This window comes from Haliotis rufescens, unplaced genomic scaffold (genome assembly GCF_023055435.1).
Source record: "Haliotis rufescens isolate VD_foot unplaced genomic scaffold, xgHalRufe1.0.p SCAF_1, whole genome shotgun sequence".
In the NCBI taxonomy this organism is placed as follows: domain Eukaryota; kingdom Metazoa; phylum Mollusca; class Gastropoda; order Lepetellida; family Haliotidae; genus Haliotis; species Haliotis rufescens.
Window position 1 is genome coordinate 88,841,996 of NW_025963779.1, and position 22,944 is coordinate 88,864,939.

The following is a 22,944-nucleotide window of genomic DNA, read 5'->3' on the forward strand; positions in this document are numbered from 1 at the left end:
TCGCAAAGCATAAATCGTCCTGGTTCTTTATTCTTACTATGCACTTTTTTTGTTCCAAGAAAGTATCCAGGTTTTTGGGACTGTGCTTTGAACGATGGCCTCGTCCTTCGCCAAGGCGATCCGGGTCCTCCACATGGAGAAAGTCAATGTCCATGGCTGCATCAATCCTTGGATTGTCTTTGCTTTTATGTACCTTTTCAACCATACCCATAATATCTTCTCCACGCAAATCGCCCAAACGACGAAATGGTGTACGAATGGGCACATTTAATCCTGGATGGTAAAGGCAAGACCAAGCCTGTCGTTATCTTGCCCATTGACATCGAGTCTTAGTTCTTGAATGATGTTGTCAAAATGCTCCCGAAGTGCCTGCGGTAAATCCTCGAGTCTCTGTTGTTGCAACCAGGCAGGGTCAAATTGCACATTAAAATTTACAGCATTGGCTCAAAATCGTCGAGCCTTTTGCCTGGACACACGCCTTAAAATAAGGTGTAACAGCTCCCCCTCCTAGCTGTTCGGGCTGTCGGTCTATGTCATCCATATGATGAATTAATGCCAGTTCCTCCTCGATTTCTTCCAAATGTTCAAGTAGGGACATATCGTCTTTAACTTCCAGCTCTACTTGATCAAAATGCTGCACCATGGATAACTCTCCTTCAACCTCTACTGACTGATTGACTAAAAGTTCATCTTCTTCCTGTTCTAGTTGGTGTTCTACTTCCTCATGATGATGAACTAGAAGCTTGGAATTATCACAATGGCACGGAGCAGGGATATATACAGGTAGCCATATCTTATGTTTTACCATGCTTGCATGTCTCAGCAAGATCCGCGTGTCAGGACATGTCTACAACTCATACAAAGGCATAAGTAAAGCTGTATACTGTACTTTGTTATCAACTTGAAAATGTTAGACAGTTCAGCAGTGTTCTCAGAGGATGATCAACAATGTCAACTGGCTCTTGGAAACAACGTCTTTAAGGTGGCAAAGTTCTGGCATTGAAAGATGAGAATACACATCAAAGAATATAAGTAAGAAAGAGGAGATGGTTTCCTATGAAAAGAGGGATCACATTAATGTTACAGCGCTGGATGGAGCTTGTGTCAAACAAAGCTAGAATTGAAGAAACAATGGAAAGTGGTGGACTATTGAAATGCCATCTAGTAGGAAATATGTATGCAGAAATGGATATTATATACCCTGCACTGGACATACGCAAATGGTATTGGTGTGGAAAGCAAAACGTCATCAAACCATACAAGCGACTGGGAATCAAGCTGGATGTGGATCAGATGAAGCAGCTGTTAAACTGCTCTAAAATCATGCCGGACTTTGTGTCTGAACATTTGAACATTGTGCCCTGCTACACGCAGAAGGATCACATGAACCAGTTTGGTTATTTTATGTGTCCAGAATGTAACCCAAACATTTAGCATTAAAGATTAGGTACTTGACATGGCTGGCCATACACTTGTGTCCTGGGATACTATTATGTTCAAACATCCATTTCGTCTGCTCGTTAGTGGATGTAGTGGAGTGGGCAAAACCACCTTTGTATATAACTTATTGCAAAGTTTTGATGGATTTTTTCCTTCATGCTATCAACCGGATGTCATAGAATGGGTATTCGGCGAGCATCAGCCTCTGTACGATAAAAGGCTGTTTGCGCAAGACACGGTGTCGCTGTATATTTCGTGCACAGGGTGGTAGAAGCGGAGGGATTCATTCCAAAGAATAGTTGGTTAGTCGTGGATGATTTTCTGGGTGATATAACCTCTGAGGAGGAATTAGAACTACGAAGGTGGTTTGTAAAGAAATCGAGTCATAGAAACGTGGCGTTGATATATTTACAAAAAAATTTATTTAATAAAACACGTCAAAACAGATTGATCAGTTTGAATTGTACACATATGGTTATTTACAAAAATCCACAAGATAGTTCTAAGATCAAAACACTAGCGCGTCAAGTATTGCTCACAAAGATACCATATATCCGTGATACAAATTATAAAGCAACAAGAACACCATCTACATATATTCTGTTAGATTTGACTCCAATTGTACCGGATGAATTGAGGATAAGAAGAAATATATTTGACAGATCGTGTGATATATACCTTCCCATATAAATAAGCATGGAAACAAGTTGTACATACCATTTACTTCAAGCATCTCTGACAGGGAACAAGGATGCACGTCATGGAAAGCCGCGCGTAAGAAGATGAGTTGTTGTCATGACAAGGGGTCAATCATGGACGATAGTAGCGATAGTAGCAATTATAGCAGTAGAAGCGATAATTCTTCCAGTTCAGAAGATGAGTAGTAGCGAAACTGACATTAGCAATGACTCTAGCTTTAATGATATTTCTGGTGTCCCCTGCCATGATATTGCTGGAATATTGCTAAAAGCGGCGTAAAACCATGCTCACTCACTCACTAGCTTTAATGATGACAATACGACTACCAATGATGATTTGGATATTTGGATACCAAAGCAAGTGACCAAGTGATAAAGAAAGAACGAGAAAGTATATAATACAGCTCGCGCCTATAACCCACGCAGACTGGGAATCGTCATGAATAAAAGTAAGTTTCAGAAGAATGCAGATATTTTGCATTTTGTATGTAGAACCACTCCTTGCGTCAGAAATAGTATACTAAGGCAGTTGCCCAAAGAGGTAATAGATGCCCTCAGTGAAGTTGCTGTCAATGTATTTAAGAGTAACCTCCCTATGACCGGCAGTCAAAGAGAACAGTTGCTCAGGTACATATCAAAATTACATCGGTTAAGTCGTAAGTCCGTAATGGTTAAAGAGAAAAAATGTATACTTCAGCAAAACGGCAGATTTATTGGAGGCTTAGCTTCCGTGTTAGCACCACTGGCTATTAAAGTACTTACGGGAATCGTGTCATGATGTCCAAGGACTTTTCTAAACGTATGATTTTAATTCCCTATACTTTGTATGAGCGTTTGAATCAAACGACACATAACGGTGCACTGAACAAGAATGCATTGTTAACCTAGTCAAGAAATAACAATTAACACGATATTCAGGATGTGTTGGGAGAATCCAATAAGTCCCATGACCGTATACAAAAGTATAATGATTTGTTAGAAAAGGCGTTTAACATGCAACACATAGCCAGAGCACAGGAGAACGCCAGTGCATGAAGCGTCCACACAAAAAGGGTCATTTGGACTTTAATGTGGTAACACACACATTACAGGCTTTACCAAAATCCTACAGAAATACTGCTTTAGCTATACTGAACAGAGTTACAAAACACCCTCGTTTAGGATGGGACCATCTGGGTAGACTAAAAAAATGGATGCACAACTGCTGGAAGGTCACAATGTTGTAGATATAGTACGTGACTTATCAGCAGAAAGACAGTAGCTACCCCGCCTAGAGGATGGAACACTGTTCTAAGCTTCCTGTAGGAAGAAGGGCTCAGTAGGGAAATGATCGGTAACAGAAACGTGACAATCCCTGCACATCTGAGGCGACGACATACGGTTTGTGAAGATATTCGTCGAAGGCCAGGGATGCTTCTTGCAGTCACTGTTGCTGGCTGGAATCAATTTCGTGGGTGTGTTGTTCGAATCCAGTTGTCTTGTCAAATATTGGTTACGTGTGGCCTGCCACTCCGAGGATGGTCTCTGACTGTATTCGTCTGTTGCCAACTTTGCCATAAACACAAAATGGTGTTTCTGTGGACGTTAAATTGTCTTGCAACATCACGTTGACTCGATCCTGCTTCAAGCATACCAATGGCTCGCAGACGCTCATTTTCGGACAGGCGTGCATTTCGTAATGTTGAATAATTGCGTAATTTTGTTGTTTTTCTGAGTGGTTGTTGTCAGCATGATGCTAAACAATGCATATGGAATCCCGTTAACGCATAATTTTTCTACCCATTCTTGGGTAGTGAAATGCATGGGGCTTGCATAAAAGTCAACTTTTGTATAGAATGCATGCTTTTCTGTAGCAGTTGCGTTTTTGAGACTTGATTCCATACATGTACTACACTATTGAAAACCAAACTTTACTTTACTTAAAAACACTAAATTATTGGTGTCACAGAAACTTTTGTTGTTGAGTATAGATGTATTCAGTAAAATGGCATGTGTGGAACCGTTGATAATTAAACAACCGTCACAAGTGCTAAATGGGTTTAAACGCATATTAAAATGGTCAAACCCGTGGACTCCCGAGAGCCTTCAATGTGACAAAGGAAGTGAATTCAATAACAAACTGTTTAACTCCTTCGTGATTAATGAATTACAATCTTATTATTACACCAGTCAAACCCTGACACAAAGTGTGCTGTGGTAAAACGGCGAACTTTGAAACAACGTATGTGGCGTTACTTTCCCAGAAACAGTTAAAAGATATACATAGACATTCTACAGCATTTGTTGCGTGGTAACAATTCGAGTAACTATTGGGAGAAGCCCTAAAGACGTCCAACCGAATGACTACGTAACTGAAATATGAATTTTTGATTTCATAAAGGAATCTACGAAAACATCCATAAAACCAGATAAGAAAGCAAGGTGTTCCGTTAGAATTAGTTAAAGTAAAAAAGTGTTTGAAAGGGTTATACATCCAACTGGACACGGGAAGTGTTTTGTATAAGTAGAGTCGTTTTGGGTAGGCAGCCAGTTGTATATAGATGGGAGGATTATGCAGGAAACACATTAGATGGTACGTTTTACCATCAGGAGTTACAACCAGTTCAACAACCGGACGTTTACGAGATAGATAAAATATTATCAAGAAGAACTAATCCCGAAACGGATGTGACCGAAACATAGTTTCTTGGAAAGGATACCCTAAGATATTTAATCAGTGGTTACCGGAAAATAACATGATAGATAACCAACAATTGGAACTGTCGTGGATCAACCGTGTGCAAGAGTGCGGTGGTATTTGCTGTACAGATTATTGCTCTATTTACGGTACTTATAAGCTGCTTAGTTAATCTTATGATCTTCAAAGATGAAAAGGACTCCCCCATGCAACAGCTGTGGATAGCTGTCCTGTCTAGCTGTTTGGGTTATCTATTACCTAATCCCACCATCACCCCTATTCCAAGCCGCGTTGATAGTTCTTATTTGGACAGTACAGACAGTCCCGATGGGGTCTAGACATAGCGAATTTTACGCAACACTACCCAGCGATGCTTCAATGGACAATAGACCCAGCAATAAAGCCAACAGATATACAACTGATCTACCCTACCCCATACAATTCAAAAGAAACGAATGGGAAGTAGGTCTAAGTCAAGTTCAATTTCCCTTTACATGGCAAAATGTGAGACGCCCTTTCAATTCCTTACAAATTACTTCTGTAGGTAAATGTATGTCCAAACTTGTGGCCGGTAGAAAATACAGCGAAGATGAAACATTATTGCGTTCCACGGCGACAGACATTGATGAAGGGCACTACACGGGTAGTCAGTTGGTTGCCGGCGTGAATCGCTCTCCTCAGAAAGCCATTGCAACAGATCTGCAATTACTAAAGTACAGTAGTTCGACAGACTTTTATCACCACCGGGCTGAATGGGAGTTTCTGGTGATTAAAAATGACACAGTGAATTTTGAATTTCCACCCTTTCCTGAGGACCGAATAGCACTGGCTAGTTGTGGCAAGTATTCTCAGCCTATGAGAATTGAGATTTGCTGATATGGCAACGCACCATTTGCATGAGTGTTCTGTTATATCTCTCTCCACCTGACCATTGGATGATGGTCGATATGGAGTGGTCCTGGACTTGGACTCACAAATGGCTTGAAACAGCTTGCTCTCAAAATGTCGTCCTTGATCCATGTAGATCTGGAATGGGAAACTACATCTTCCAAAAAACTCATGAACCGCTGCTCGTGCAGTCTCTTCAGCCTTCTGACATGGTAAAGGAATGCATTCGACCCACTTTGTAAATTGCTCCACCATCATGAGAATGTATTCATTTCCCTTCTGACTCTTGGGTAGAGGGCCAAAGAAATCCAGGTGTACTCTCTCCATTGGAGCTCCTGCATGAAAGCATTCCATCTTGGCTCGGGCATGTTTAAGTGGCTTCTTGTTGCAAGAACACTGTCTGCAGGTAGCAAAGTACTCTCGAACATCTTGAGAGCTGCAATACCAAAAATACCAAAAATAGCTAAGTCGCTCTCTTTTCTTTGCTACTCCAGTGTGTACAGCTGTGGGAATGTTGTGCAGACATTTCAATACCTCCCTTTGCAGCCTTTTGGGGATCACTAGCCTTGCTGGAGTCTGTCTTGCGGTGTCTTCCTTTATGAACAGGAGACCATGTCCATCCTTTGTAAACATTCCCTTGTTGATCCAATATAGCTTTGCTGCTGGGCTTGATAGATAAAGTTCAGCGTCTGTGGGCAATTTCCCTTCTTCCATCCATTCTCTTACCCCTCTTAAGTCCGTATCTTCTTGTAGGGCACTGGCTAGTTCCTCATGGGAATGCCTGAAAGAGCGTGAGGACTCAACATCTATTTCCTCGGGATCTGCTACTGACTATCTGACACTATATTGATGTATTAATAGAGATTTAGAGATAGATTTTTAGAGATAGATTATTAGTGCAAAATTAGTGTATGTGTAAGTAGGGTTAACCTAAACTATTTGGAAAGTGTATGTTAGAGGGACAGAGGGTGTGTGTGAAGTGTGTGAAGTATGTGAAGTGTGTGTGAAGGATGTGAAGAGTGTGAAGGGTGATAGTGGAAGGTAGCTGAATGAGTGTGAGTCTGTCGGATCATTACCAACATAATTCTTAATTTTATTTAATAAACATATTCTTAATCCATATTTGGGTTGTGTTATTACTCTGTGTTGTGACATTTTTGGTGGCAGCGGTTGGATAAAAGATTTTATTTGTCATACACGGAGTGATAGGTTGGCTTTTGGCTTGATTATCTGAAATTGCCTAGAATAACTGATAGGCGTAGATATGGTATGTGGCCTAGAAGGATGTTTCCCAGCTATTCCATAGTGCCTTCAAGTGACTGTATTTAATATTTGTTGAGGTGTGACAAGTCCCTTTGACCCAAATACCTTTGACCCAAATACCTTTGATGAAGGGTTTCATTGGTTTACTTGGGGTGGTTATTGCTAGCTTCTGGTGTAGTCTGCTAATCATGGATTTGGATAAGATTTGTACATTGGGGAAGGAGTTAGGATACACCGGGGAAAATATGCAGAAGTTTGTTCAGGATCAGGTGGCTGTAGAGCGAGCTAGAGACATAGCGAATTTAGAGAGAGATATGCGAGAGCATATTCGGGAGATGATAAGGATAGAGAAGGAGGAGAAGGAGAAGGCTATAGAGTTGGAAATAGCTAATTTGGAGAAAGATAAGGTTATAGAGTTAGAAATAGCTAAATTTGATAATGAGGAGAAGATGAGAGATGCAGAGCTAGAAAAGGTTAGGCTGGAAAAAGAGAAGATTATGGAATTGGAAAAGGCTAGGTTAGATATTGATCTTGCGAAGACTAAGATAGAGAAAGGTAAGCCAGATGTAGAGAGTGGAACTAAGCAAGTGGGCGTACCGAAGATGCCACCTTTTGAAGATCAGGACAACATAGATGTTTATTTGCAGTGGTTTGAGCAAATAGCTAAAGCTCAATCTTGGCCAGAAAACCAGTGGACTGCATATCTCAGTACTTCGCTAAAAGGTAAGGCATGAGAAGTATATTCCCGGCTTGACCCAGATCAGGCAGAAGAGTACAGTCAGGTAAAGGATGCTTTGTTGAAAAGATATGAAATGACGGAAGAAGGATTTCACCAGAAATTCAGAACTTCAAAAACATTGACAGGTGAGACCTTTACCCAGTTCATAGTCAGGATTGGAAATTACTTTACCAGGTGGATTGATTTGAGTGGGACAGCAAAGACATATGAAGGGGTTAGGAATTTATTGTTGAGGGAACATATTTTGAATACTGTTGGACCGAATCTTAGTATTTTCTTAAAGGAGAGGAAGCCAAAAACTGCAGACAAGATGGCTAAGTTGGCAGAACATTTTGTGGATGCTCGTGGTGCCATTTCAGGAAAACCTAATAAGTCTTTCCCATCAGGTAATGATAAGTATAGAGATAAGGGCTCGAGTAGTCAAAACATATCACAAACAGGAGAACAGAAGGAGTCGAAGGGGTTTGTTCCTATTAAGCAACGACGTTGCTATAGCTGTCGGGAATTAGGTCACATATCTACGTCATGCAGTGCAGTCAAGTCTAAGGAAAAAGGTAAGGTGGGCATAGCCAGCGTAATGATTGAAGAAGCAGTCAGTACTATTGCCAAGGGGGTAGACAGGGACATTGAGTCACAATCTGCTCCTCCATGACCAAACTCTCATGGTAAAATGAGGAACAGTGGGGATGTTGCAGCAAGTCCAATTGAGAGTGAAGCGGAGATGACGTCAGGTACAATGTGTGGTATGTGTGGTACTATGCCAATTTGTCCAGGGAAGTTGTGTGGACAAAAGGTGAATGTCTTGAGAGACACTGGTTGTAGTGGCGTCATTGTCAGAAGCTCTGTTGTAAATAAAGATTGTTTGACCGATGAGTGTCAAGTGTGTCATGGCTGACGACAGAGCTACTATTGTTCCAGTTGCTTGGGTTACGATTGATTCTCCATACTATAGAGGTACTGTTAGTTCAGCATGTATGGAGACACCCCTATTTGATGTAATCTTAGGGAACACCCCAGATGCCAGGGCTTCTGATGATCCATTGCCGATGGTGGAGGAAGTTGACGTTGATGGAGGAGAGTAGAGACTAGGAGGCAAAGACGGACGAGAGTAGAAGGAATGAGGCCTATGAAAAGTTTGAAATCTGTTGGTATGTCACTCAGCAGGTCAGAGTTTATGGAGAAGCAGAGGAATGACAGTAGTTTGGATAAGGTCAAGAAGATGATAGAAGAAGGGACAGAAAGACAAACAGCTAAAGGTGTGTCAAAGTATTTTGCAGATGTGGGTATGCTATATCGCAAGTATGTTGGCAAGGAAGATCCAGTTATTCAGGCTGTAGTGCCTTTAGAGTTAAGGTCAGAGGTCATGAAGGTGTGTCATGAGTCATTGATGGCTGGTCATATGGGAGTAAAGAGAACACTGTATAGAATTACTTCTCAGTTCTATTGGCCTGGAGTTCAGGGCGATGTGAGGCGTCATTGTTTATCATAGACGTGTGTCAACGGACAATCCCGAAGGGCGAGGCTGGAAGAGTCCCATTAGGACAGATGCCTTTGATTTCTACACCATTTGAAAGAATAGCTGTAAACTTGATTGGTCCTTTGAAAGGGGTAACAGATACATCCTCACAGTGGTAGATTATGCTACAAGGTACCCTGAGGCAGTGGCTCTTCCAAGGATAGAAACAGAGTATGTTGCTGAGGCATTGTTGGAGATTTTTAGCGGTGTCGGTGTTCAAAAGGAGATGCTGTCAGATACGGGTTCACAGTTCACGTCTGCTGTTATGGAAGAAGTAAGTAGGTCAACGGGTTGCACACGGGTTGAGCACCTGTTGGACACGGGTGTTCAACGGGTTGTGCAGCGCGTGTGCACCCCGTTGAGCACACGTGGGTCACTCGTTGCACACGCGTGTGCCACGCGTGTAACACGCGTGTAACACGGGACCAGGTTCCAGTTGAAGTTGACACATTTATCAAATGAATAGTGAGATAAAACAAAACAGTGAGATGTGAAATTTGAGTTAATGAGCAGCCATTGAGCTGTGTTCACAAGACCATAAATACAAGGTCGGCCCATCTTAATTAGTGTTCGGTTGCTAGACATTTATGGCATGAACCATTCCACGGGGTCCAGTCTAGCCATTGTGGCTAGCCGACAGTAGAACAGAAGTGAATTTAGATACGAGTTTATTGCTAGGGGAACCCCCATGTTGACACGATTCTCGCTGGTTGGTAAATGTTCGCCATTAATATTATGATTGTTTGTGGATTGCGAACATATACATTTAGCCCACATGAGTCATTCCACTTGATTGCAAATATAACGTTTTTCGTTCGCCAAATTTATGCTTTAGACAGTACAATTATGATATATATAGCCGTCACCACTACTAATGTCTTATTATTTCAGGTAGGAATATGTCCCATTTCCCCACACCCCACTTTCTGTTTTGTATTTTGAAAGAATTAATAAAAGAAAGTTTTGTGTGGGACACTTTTATACTAATTATAAGAGGATGTTGGAAATGAATATGAACAGCCATGTTGTCTGACTGTTGATAGAATTTGAGATCTTCACAATCACTGGGTGTGACCATGTGGACAGAATCTCGTTAGGGTTTGTGATTTTTACATTTGCCCAATGAGTGAGTGAGTGAGTTAATTTTAAGTCACATCGGCAATATTTCAGCCATATCGTGACTTGAACAAGTTATGCAGTTATATTATAGATTTATATAAAAGCTGTCAACGAAGGACAGTATAACAACCAGCAATATATCACAGATCATAAGTGTAAAACTAGTTTTAGAGCAATAAAATGATTTGATTACAACAGACGACACATTATAAAAACAGGCTATTAATCACCAACAACTAAAGTTAGGCCACCATACTAGGGACCAAGGGGACTTACAGTACCTTAGCTACCTACAAGGTTCCCTAGCAGGATTTACACCATTCCTTTAGTTATTGGCGAAGGTTGACGAGATTAGCCGAAAATTAAAATATACAAATATTCTACGTTTAAAAACAGTGATAGATAAATTACTTTGAATGAAGTGGTCTAACATATCCTCTCAGGGGGACAATAATTTGACACTACTTTAACCCCCTTCGAGGATATAGCCACTTACAATCTCAGTTAATTATTCATACTATCAATAGTAAAAGTTATTTATTTATTTACAATACATAGTCATCAAAATTTATCTATCAATTCAATTTCCTGTAAAAAAGCAAGTATAAAATGTGGACTTATCTGATTAAAAAGATCCCTAATGGATGAGACTTTGAAATACTTATCCCTTGTGATGGAAAAATCAATACAGTCAAGCAGGACATGCTTGACCGTGATTCTTTCATCACAAGGGATACAGAACGGAGGATCTTCACCTTTTAAAAGATAGTCATGTGTATATCTCGTGTGGCCAATACGACATCGCCGCAAAATGACTTCTTCAAATCTGGACTGACAACCCAAGTAGGTGTAGCCAATAGTTGGTTTAATTTTATGCAATTTATTTACACCTGCTTGGGTGTCCCACTTCTTTTGCATAAGGTCCCTGATGTAACATCTAATAACAGGCTTATAGTCACTGTATGGAAGAAGAATTGGTGTCACAGATTTGTTGAGAGCTGCTTTTGCAGCAGCATCAGCCATGGTGTTACCAATGAGTCCAACATGGCTGGGTAACCAACAGAAAACGATGTCATATTGGCCAGTAGCAAGATCATTAAACAATTCAATAATTTCGATTAAAAGCGGATGCGTACAAGAAAGATTTTTAATAGCTTGAAGGCAAGAGAGTGAGTCTGAAAATATAATGAATTGTTTATGTTTTGATTGGTTATTGATATATTCTAATGCTGTGAATATGGCCTTTGCTTCGGCTGTAAAAATGGAACAGTTATCAGGTATTCGGTTTGATATAGTCCTGGATCCAATGACAGTGGCACTGGCAACAGTGTCACCATCCTTGGATCCATCTGTAAATATAGATTTGTAGGTATTGTATGAGGATCGAAGTTGATTATATTCTTGCAGATACATTAGTGGATTTGTTTCAGATTTTTTAAAATAAGTGAGAGAAAGGTCTACTTCAGGCCTCACTAGTTGCCAAGGGGGAGTAGACAAAAGACGGCATGGAGATATTAAATCTAAGTCAATATGTGCATCTGCAATGTGAGACTTGATCCAAATGCCAAGTGGCGGTACAAGTTTTGGTTTGTTGTGAAACAGGTCCTCATTAAGTGGATGGAAGACACAGTTATAAGCTGGATTTGATGGGTTTGTACGTAATTTAGTTATATACTGAAGGGATAATTTTAGTCGGCGATGTGCAAGTGAAGGCTCATCGGCCTCCACATACAGACTATCTACAGGAGAGGTTCTAAATGCCCCAAGACAGAGCCGCAGTCCTTGATGATGTATGGTATCTAATTTCTCTAAATTACTTTTTGCAGCTCCACCATATACAATTGAACCATAATCTAGTTTAGATCTAATAAGGGATCTATACAGGTGAAGTAAGGTTGCCAGATCCCCACCCCACTTAGTATTTGCAACAACTTTTAGTAGATCAAGAGCCTTCAAGCATTTAGTTTTAAGATATTTAATATGAGGGACAAACGTCAAGTGGCGATCAAAAATAAGACCCAAGAACTTGGTCTCCTCAACAACCTTGATGGGGGCACCGTTTAACAATAGTTCCGGGTCTTTATGCTGTCTATAATTTCGACAAAAATGAATACAATTTGTCTTTGCTTTAGAAAATCTAAAGCCATTTTCAAGTGACCACTTTTGGATTTTATTTAGGCAAAGCTGCAGTTGCCTTTCTATTGTACGCATGTTTTTGCCACGACAAGATATGTTGAAGTCATCTACAAAGAGTGACCCATCAATTGAGTCATTCAGTACCTTGGAGAGACTGTTAATTTTAATGCTGAATAAAGTGACAGACAAGATACTGCCTTGTGGGACGCCCTGATCCTGATTGTAATGATCAGATAGGGTTGAACCCACACGGACTTGAAATTGTCTGTCGGTTAAAAAACTGGATATAAACTGAGGTAAACGACCTCGCAATCCAAAATCATGAAGATCTTTTAAAATGCCATGCTTCCAAGTTGTATCATAAGCTTTTTCTAAATCGAAAAAGATAGATACAGCATGCTGTTTATTTACAATGGAATTTTTTATAAATGATTCTAAACGCACAAGATGATCAATGGTACTTCTATTTTTCCGGAAACCACATTGTATATCTGTAATGAGATGATTGGTTTCCAAATACCAAACTAATCGATTGTTCACCATACGCTCCATAGTTTTGCAAACGCAGCTAGTGAGAGATATGGGACGGTAATTTGATGGATCGGTATGATCCCGTCCAGGTTTTGGTATAGGGACTACAATTGCATCATGCCACGAAGGAGGAAAAATCCCTGATGTCCAAATATCATCAAATATAGTTAAAAGTGTCTGGAGACATGATTCAGGCAATTGTTTTAACAGCTGATAATGAATATTATCACTTCCAGTTGCAGTATCATGAGCTTGCCCAAGGGCGGTATTGAGCTCATGTAGTGAAAATACTTCATTGTAATCTTCACCATTATCAGAGAGAAAATTAATCTTTTTCTTTTCCTGTTGTTGTTTAAATTTCTGAAATGTGGGATCATAGTTGGATGATGAAGAGTGCTTGGCTAAAGTTTCACCTAATTTATTTGCTATGTCGGATTTATCCGTTAATATATTATTACCATCTTTGATATGTTTAATGCTGGATTTAGAACCATATTCCACACCTTAGATATAGGTGTGCGTGAATTGATTCTAGAGACATAATTTCTCCAAGACTGACGTTTATTCTGTTTAAATGTTCGTCTAGCCTTTGCACTATTTATTTTTAAATTATTTAGATTATGGACCGTAGGGTGTCGGCGGAAAAACTTTTCTGCCTTTTTCCTACGTTTTCTGGCCTGTTTGCAATCATCGCTAAACCATGGTTTGCGGATGTGCGGGTTCACAGAGGATTTAGGAATGGTTTCATCAGCTATGTATTTCAACTGTTCAGAGAACATCTGAATAGGGTCTGGAATGTTTTGAAAAGTTTCAGGTTTCAGTTTTTCAAAACAACGGGTATGAAATAAAGGCCAATTTGCTCTATTAAAATTCCACCTTGTTGAAGGTGGCTCATCAGTTGGAAGAATAGTTTCTAGTAATGTGGGAAAATGGTCACTTCCACACAGGTCATCATGAACGGACCAGTCAAATTCATTCAGTAAATTGGCATCTGTAAGTGACAGATCCAATGCTGAATAAGTTCCTGTTGCAGGATGTAAGTATGTGTTTGAACCATCATTAAATATACATAAATTATTGTTTGTTATAAAATCTTCAAGGACCGTGCCCTTAGCGTTGGTATCAACACTACCCCACAGAGGGTTATGTCCATTGAGGTCACCCATGATGACACAGGGTTGAGGGAGTTGGTCAAATAAAGACTGAAGATCAGCCTGCTGAAGGGGAGAAGATGGTGGAATATACAAAGAGCACAGTGTGAAGGCGATGTGAAAAGTTAGCCGGACTGCAACGGCTTGAAGATTGGTGGTAAGAGGAATTTCTCTATGGATGATGTCCTGTCTCACCAAGATTGAAGAACCACCAGTGGCTTTTGCCCCTGGAGGTGAGAAGAGGTTATACATGTTATATTTCCTGACATCACATTTATCTGTGTTCTTAAGATATGTTTCTTGTAAACACATAGCTGATGGTTTAAAATCTTGAATTAAAAGCTGTAAATCATTAAAATTATTCCTAAATCCTCTACAATTCCATTGAATTAAGTTGTACGATTGAGTCATGGTGGCTCAATCGGTGAACGCTCACGTACACGTGAGGAGGAAGGACTCCTACTACTGCTCTGTGACGATGGGGTGACATCCATGTCAAGAGCATCAAAGGAGTTATGAACAACTATCTCTGAAGATGAGGAGTTCCTGGTTGACTGTTTTTTAAGAAGTTTTTTCCTTTCTTTCCTGGTCAAAGGTTGAATGTCTGGTTCTACAGCATCCGATTCCTTAGTGACAAGCACTTCAGCAGCAGACACTGTATTGTCTGGTTCAGAGAGATGCACAGTTTGGGTGGAAGATGTTTTAGAAGTTATGCTGACAGGTTGATCTGACATTACCCAGGACAACTCTGTCTGAACAGAGATTGATGAGGTTTGTGTAACAGGACGAGCAACAGCTGCAGAATATGTTTTATTTTGCGACGTTGGGGGAGATTTGTTCTCAACAAGCTTCTTTGCCTCATGAAATGATATGTTATTTTCATGTTTGACCTTCAGAATTTGTGATTGGGTTTGCCACACAGGACATAACCGTGAAGAAGCCAGATGTTGTCCTTTACAATTTGCACAATTTATCTCTGCATCACAATCGGTGTTCTCATGTCCACCGCCGCAACGTTGACATATCGCAGAGTGGTTACAATATTTTGAGCCGTGACTAAACTTTTGGCACTTGAAACATCGAAGTGGATTGGGGACATACACCTCCACTCCGATGTTCAGATAACCAGCTTTGATAGACTTAGGCATTGTTGAAAGTGCAAAGGTAAACAGATATGTATTGGACGGGATGATGGCACCGTCTCTAGATTTCATAGTGAAACGCTTCACTGCAGTCACACCTTGTGTTTTTAATTCATCTGTAATGTCTTGCTCCGACATGTCGGACAGGCAACGAGCTCTGTCTCGAACAATGCCTCGGCAAGAATTCAAAGTTTTGTGCACGGACACAGCAACCTCAATATTTGCAAATGTAGTTAAAGATAGCAGGTTGAGAGATTGTTGTCTCCGTGTACACTCAACAAGAAGAGAGCCACTGCGAAGACGCGTCACATTCTTAACTTCTCCACAAATTCCAGATACAGCCTTGGAAATGGCAAAGGGATTAAGTTTGATTGGTTGTTTGTCAGCTGCTTCTATGACAATAAATCGGGCCCATGAATCTAAAACAGGAGATGAATTATCAGTTTCATCTAGATCGACATGTCGTCGTTTGGAACGGTTTGAACCAGGGTATTGCTGAGCCATGATGAAAGAAAATAATTCAACACCCCTGTTCCCCACCCACCATGGAGTGCCAAAAAAGCGATGTTTTATTGCACCGGATCTCCAACATGCAAACATCAGGGATACAGAGGTGGTATACTCCAGTAAAAACAACATGAATAGCTGAATTTGTCTACCAAATATAATGCCAGGCTGGTTCGGCCCATGACAGTAAATTGGAGACATACAGAACTCAGAGGTTGATAGTACCAGATTGGCCCATGAGCCACCGCCTTCTGGCATGGGACTCTAGGCAAGTTGATTTCATACATTAATAACATATACACATACCCAACATTCACATACATGTAAATTGCAATATTTGAATATGAACATGTTTCATACACAGGGCATGGCGTGACCAGCCGATTGATAGAACCGGGCCCATTCTACCACCCGTCTAGGCGAAGTAAGGGTCAAAGTGGTGTATTGGGCAAAGGAACGCTATACCTGGAACCAGTGCCCTCAACCACCAGAATCCCGTCCTCCGCCGACACAGGGGCGCAACCCACGGCAAACAGGTTGCCCAATTCGGTCGCCTCATACGACCAGCAATGGGGTGCTGTGGACTTATTCTGCCCCGGTTCCACACGGGGGAAGAGCTATTAGCGCTACCCAGCACTCACCACGAGGAGGTTGCTCTTCACGAGTGCCTTGCCCAATGACCATAGTGAGTATTGCTGGGGATACCAAACATAACAGTTTATTATTAGAGGTTGTGAGAACCTATACCACGTAGATAGGATATCGTTAGGATTTTAATCCTTCTTTGAGAGGCATTTAGAAGTTGGAGTACTACGTTAAGATAAGATTTATGGGTGACTTTAATCCTTTCTTTCTCTGGGGGTAATCCTTTCACGTTGATTGGAGGAAGTCACTCAACCAGGTCATGACAATGGTTATGCGCAAGGCTCGGGATCGCGAAAAGATCACTAGAGGTGTTGATGGAGGCTGGACATGCAGCATACAGCATTTCCTGTGTATGCGGGAACCTCGTCTGTGTTTAAATCGGTACTTAAAACCTTAATACAGGGCTACGGCCACCACAAGGCTACGCCAGTCACAGATGCATGTGTCTTATTTACAATGAAGTTGTTTTTGGCGTTCCCAGAATATATATATATATATATATATATAATATACACACATATATATATATTATCCCACTCATTACTCGTTACTTATAAAGTCCTCCGTTGAGTTTACTCACTAACTACTGTGAGCGTTTTTGGCATGACATCTTTTCTTGTATAAGCATAGTAACGATGCTCACTCACTCACTGTTAATCTTCTGCAGTTTTTTTCGCAAAGTGGGGATAAACCTCAGTGTCAAAGACGATCAAACTTAGTTCGAATCCTTGTTTATCTGTGACATCTCCCAACTGGTGACATTTTCATAAACTTGGCAAGTGATGATGAATTTTAATATTAATATAATTATAGTTTATGAAATTTTTAATACAATTTAAATAACAGTGCTTCACTCTCACGAAATATATATTGTCTGTGAGTAAGTTTATATGTCACGTTACGAAGAAATAATTACCAGATTTTGGGACTACATGAAACATGGCTGGTTTTACATTTCTGATACAGGTGCTTGACTGACTGAGTAGTTCATGATCAATTAGATATTTTTTAATCAGTCAAGTTTGCAACAATAGATGAATAAGTTGATACATTTGGACCGCAGTTACTGATTAACAACTTAAGACATAGAGACAGGGAGGAGATATATAACCAAACCTATGGTCCTGTTGAGACAGTTGACAGTTAGAACGTTGGATTAAATGACAGTAACTAATTTGAACATTCCCCAGCAATATAATAAAATACATCATAACTCATAACAGTCCGAGAGACAGCTTCCAGCTGTATACTAGTATTGAAGGGACAATCGCTCTTGAACGTTTAAGAATAAACTCACCTTAAGGTGCTTGGCAAGTCAAAACTGACCTCCCTGAATATGTTTTTTAAGTTTGACAGCAACTATGTGCTTGTGGATTTCAGAGATAGACATGATTTGTTACCTAGATGTTATTACAATAAGCGAAAATGTCTTAAAAGTCCATTTTGTTTAATAGTACAAAAAGTGTGTTATAGATCTATCAACGTTTTCTTTTATTGGACAAATATTTGCACTATATTGCTGTAAGTTGTAAATAATCTAGCCTGCTCCCTATGTAACTTACATACATTTATGTATGACCAGAACAGCAAATAAAGTTCTTTGGTATGACCTCTTTTATCCCTGCTGACGTTTTCCTAATGTTCAATTTCAGTCTGCCTCACCAAGCGTAAGAAAGCATTGTACATGTGTGATAAACCACACTGATTCAATTAAGCAATTGAATATTTACTGTGGGCAAATATCTATTTTGTATATATATTTGTAGATATGAAGCATTCTAGTTAATTGTGGATACACTGGGCACACATACATAACAAAAATGCTTGACAGGTGATTTGTCAACAAGACAGATTTGTGTCAGGCCATCCTGATCGTCGTTTACTACTCTTAGGTGTATGGTTGGAGGCAAGATCAAAGGCGCCGCACAGCATTTATTAGACAACAGACGGGGTCGTCCGTTTCACTTTGAACAACCACCCCACCCTGTCTGTAGGAATTATATAATCGGTGCGCAAATAACTGTGTCCAATCCGCGGGGCTGATGCCGTGTCAGTGTCGAACGATTTTGTGATAGTTATGAAAAGACATTCGTTATATATGGTATATCTTTTGTTACTAACTATCCTCCTATTTGCTAAAAGAAAACGGATTTTACCAACAATAGGTCTGCTGACTGGAAGATCCACTGACTGCTACATTCCTTATATAGGCTAAACGGTCCTGTTTGTGTGTACTAGACATACCATCCGAAGACTAATAAAGTCAAGGTTAAGCCAGCACAGGCTATGGAACTGAAAGACAATATGTCCAGAGCGAATCTGTTGTATTTAAGAGGATGGCTATGCCCTGAAATGTTGGAACCTTAGATCGCGAGGGCGAAACATTAAAGTAGATACACGAGAGTTTGGGACACTGGCTGTGTAATACCAAGACATGCGGGATAAAATTAGGTTAATTAGATTCTAAATAATCTGAACACATGTATATCAACAATGAGTAAATATAACAAGTCCGTGGAAAATCCGTTGGTGTACGTTCTTTTTACCACTTTGACATAACATATGTCATACCAGAGTACGAAAAGGTCTGGGATTGATTCATCTTGACAAGTACTAAAATAAACTGTTGTACTGAACACATATTTTTTTTATAATAAAATACATTGACTATTAATTTCTTCTCTCATTTTCCAATGTAGTTCACTTCAAATTTCGGCTGTTCTTCTGGACTGTAAAGAAAGACGTTAATGAAGTAATGAGCCTGTTGAATGTTACCCTGTGAGATCTGTCACATCCATCACGGATTTGATTCTTTCTACAGGTTCAGCTATTTCCAATTTCCTCAACCAGTTATGAGAAACATTTCCCTTAATCCCATCTTTCATGTAATGTAATGCGAAATGTAACACATATACATGTACTTAGTGAGATCTATATGTAATTCATACAATAAATTAATCTCCATTCATTCAGATATTGATGGGCGTAGGGAGTAGTCCCTTTGAATATTTAGGATTTAAAACACAATTTTAAGTACAATTTGACAGATTATGATAATATGAATATTAAAATTCACGGCCACTTGCCAAGTTCACTAAAATGTCACCAGTTGGAAGTTGTCACAGATAAATACGGATTCTAACCAAGTCTTATCTTCGTTTACATAGAATACATGAACTGGTTGAGTGACTTCTTTTATTCAGATATACCCACAGAGAAGGAAAGAGCTAATACGCTAGGAGGTCCTATATACATGGTATTAATTATTCACAACTAATTTCCTCCAATAATATAATATTACCTTTGGGATCACCTAGCACCAATACTCAGCAGGATCATGTGTGACCCACAAATAGTGGGTAATGTCAGAATCCCTACCATCTGAAAAGATACCCCGAGTCCCCCACCAAATTTCCCCTTAACTTTTACAAGAACAAAAACATCTTTCATCCTAACTTCGACTACTGCTGCCATATTTGGACAATTACAAACGAACAATCATTGTTACTCGAAATGTTACATTTGGACACATGTAGAACTGTTTGTTAGGCAGTCCGTGTAACCAGTCATGGTACAATTTATAACGAAACAACTTTTTAATCTTTAAAAGAACGAAGACACGGATTCAAAATGATCTACAATTTACAAATTGAAAATGTATATTTCAACGATCACACTCCAAGTCACGTCTCTTGACAATTGCATTACAACCTTAGAAATAGACTTAACATACAAACAATCAGATGTAGAACTCAGACCTATGCCAAATCATTTATTCCAGATACAATCAACCTGCGGAATACTCTACCTGATAAAGTAACTAATGCTCACTCATTAAAATAATTTAAATCCTTAATTAGTCCTTCTGATATAATTATTGATAACTTCGACTTATAATATGGTCATATTATGCCAACAAAGCGTCGCGGGGGAACTACACTATATTACACAAAAACGGGTCAGGCTGAAATCAAAACACTACAGACAACCCCTGTATATGTACCACTCTGTGACCCGATAATTTTCATTTTCTCAGATATCTAGTTGTCATTGTCCACCTCATGTGAACATGTCTTACTTGTCAAAACACAAAAGAGGCATTTGTCTGCCCTGATAAGAAGAGATGCAAATTGACACCTGCTCGTGTTTATCTAGTAAGCCCATTCACTGGTCATTTCTTTCTGTTGTCTTAATTGTTTGTCTATATAATAGTACCACCACAACACCTAGAGAATTGAGTTTGAAGTGGCAAGCGTAAGCGTCCATATTAAAGAAATTGCTTTCTATGTCTGACTTGTCTATGTCCAAAACTTAATAAACCAAAACATCAGCCCCAAAAACCAAGCTCTAGCTCGTAAACACCCCTTACTTACCCCAATATCCCAAAGAATAACAAACTACCTAAATGAACACAAAATTAAAAATCTAAAACAAAACTGCAAACAATCAAATCTCTTCACCCCTAAACTTAAAATACCCAAAACAGACACAACACTAGCTAGCCAAATAAATAAACAAACCGACCCAAACATAGCTAAAACCACCACACTAGCATACATACACGAAAATTGGCCAAATTGGTGTCACATTTACACGGACGGATCTTCAGATTCGACCTCAAAACACACAGGTTTAGGAGTCCATACCACAAAACCAACTAAAACCACACAATCCTTCCGACTCCCTAACAACCAATCAATATTCACGGCAGAACTAATGGGCATGGCCTCAGACCTCCATTATCAAGAATCCAAAAAACACAAAAAAATCCTAATACTACCGACTCCCTAAGTGGACTGCAAGCCCTCCAAAACAAAAATACCAAAAACCGACCTAAATTAATAAATCAAATAAGCTCCAACGACCTAACTAAGGCAGGCAAACAAATAACATTCTTAAGTATCCCCGCCCACGTAGGGGATATACGGTAATGAAAACGCCGATAAAGCAGCTAAACTATCCCTCAAAATCCCAGAAATAAGCTTAAACTTACCCATCTCAAAATCAGAAATTAAATGTGTAAACAAGCAAAAACTCACCAAAAAATGGCATAACCTATATTTAAACTCAAATAGCCAAATCAAAAAAGTACTCAGGAAACCACTAACCAAACCAAAAATTCTCCATCCATCAAAAAAAATCGACAGAATAATCACTAAACTCCAAACAGGACATACCAACCTAAATAACCACCTAAAAAAAAAAAAAACCACTACAGGTAACTGCCCACACTGCAAACAACTAGAAACCCCAGAACACGCACTCATCCACTGCACACACTACCTAACACATCGAACCGCATTCCAAACCACCCTCAATCTAAACAAGGCTCTCACTCTAGAAGCAATACTAAACCCACAAAATAAACTAGAAAACTTCAAGGCCTTAGGCGTATTCTGAATCAAAACAGAACTAATAAAACGCATCTTAAAACAAAATAATCTACCAAATCAAAATCACATAAACAAACAAACATCCACCATAAACAGCTCCCTTAGTTCTCCTCCCCAACATCTATTCCAAATCTCTAAATTCCAAAATTCTATATAAGCAGCCCCTAAAGCCCTCTCTTGGGTTGCACACACCACTTTCGCCCCTTTCGGAAACATTAAATGGCATGGCCTGGCCGGGCCCGTGTGCGAAATACGCATCAGTCGGAAAGCGCACGTTAAATCTCTAAAGTAAGTAAGCAAGTAAATTTCTGACTAGGGCTAATACAAAAACTACAAAAAATAGGACTCAAAGGTCTAATAATAAACATTCAAACATCTTCACCCCTAAACTTAAAATACCCAAAATAGACATAACACTAGCTAGCACAATAAATAAACAAACCGACCCAAACAGCTAAAACCACCACACTAGCATACATACACAAAAAATGGCCAAATTGGTGTCGCATTTACACAGACGGATCATCATGTAAATTGTGTAAGGGTCTCTGTCCCCGTTAGGTTTTATGGTAACGTATTCCAAAGTTGTGTTGTTATCATCGATCATTTACATAGTACATATGTATACATTTAATTATAATAAATAATTAAAATAATTTTCAGAGAACCTTTGGAACATCTGATGTAAACCGTTCTCCGGAGCTTCGAAGTCCACCGAAGGTAACTTTTATCTAAATACAAATACCTCTTGCAATTAAACTAGACCCGCCAAAATCGCCTCAACATCTAAAAACCTCTATTTCAGACAGCAACTGACCCTGTTGCCACTCGCACGAAGAGGCTGCGCTCTGCAATTACCAGGATTAATAAAGCATCCATCTCAAGCACTATCAAAGGCAAGAAAAGCCCTTCCGCTAAAGGAAAGATTAAGGTAAGTTAGATCCAGACGTTTTGTACGATTGGCTGTTGTCATCGACATTGTAATTCTTAATGTTCCCTTCTCACAAGGAATGATGTCGGAAACCGTGGAAACTATAGACCAGATTTGAATGATAAATCATGTTGAATAAGTAAACATTTTGACATGAATTATGTATCG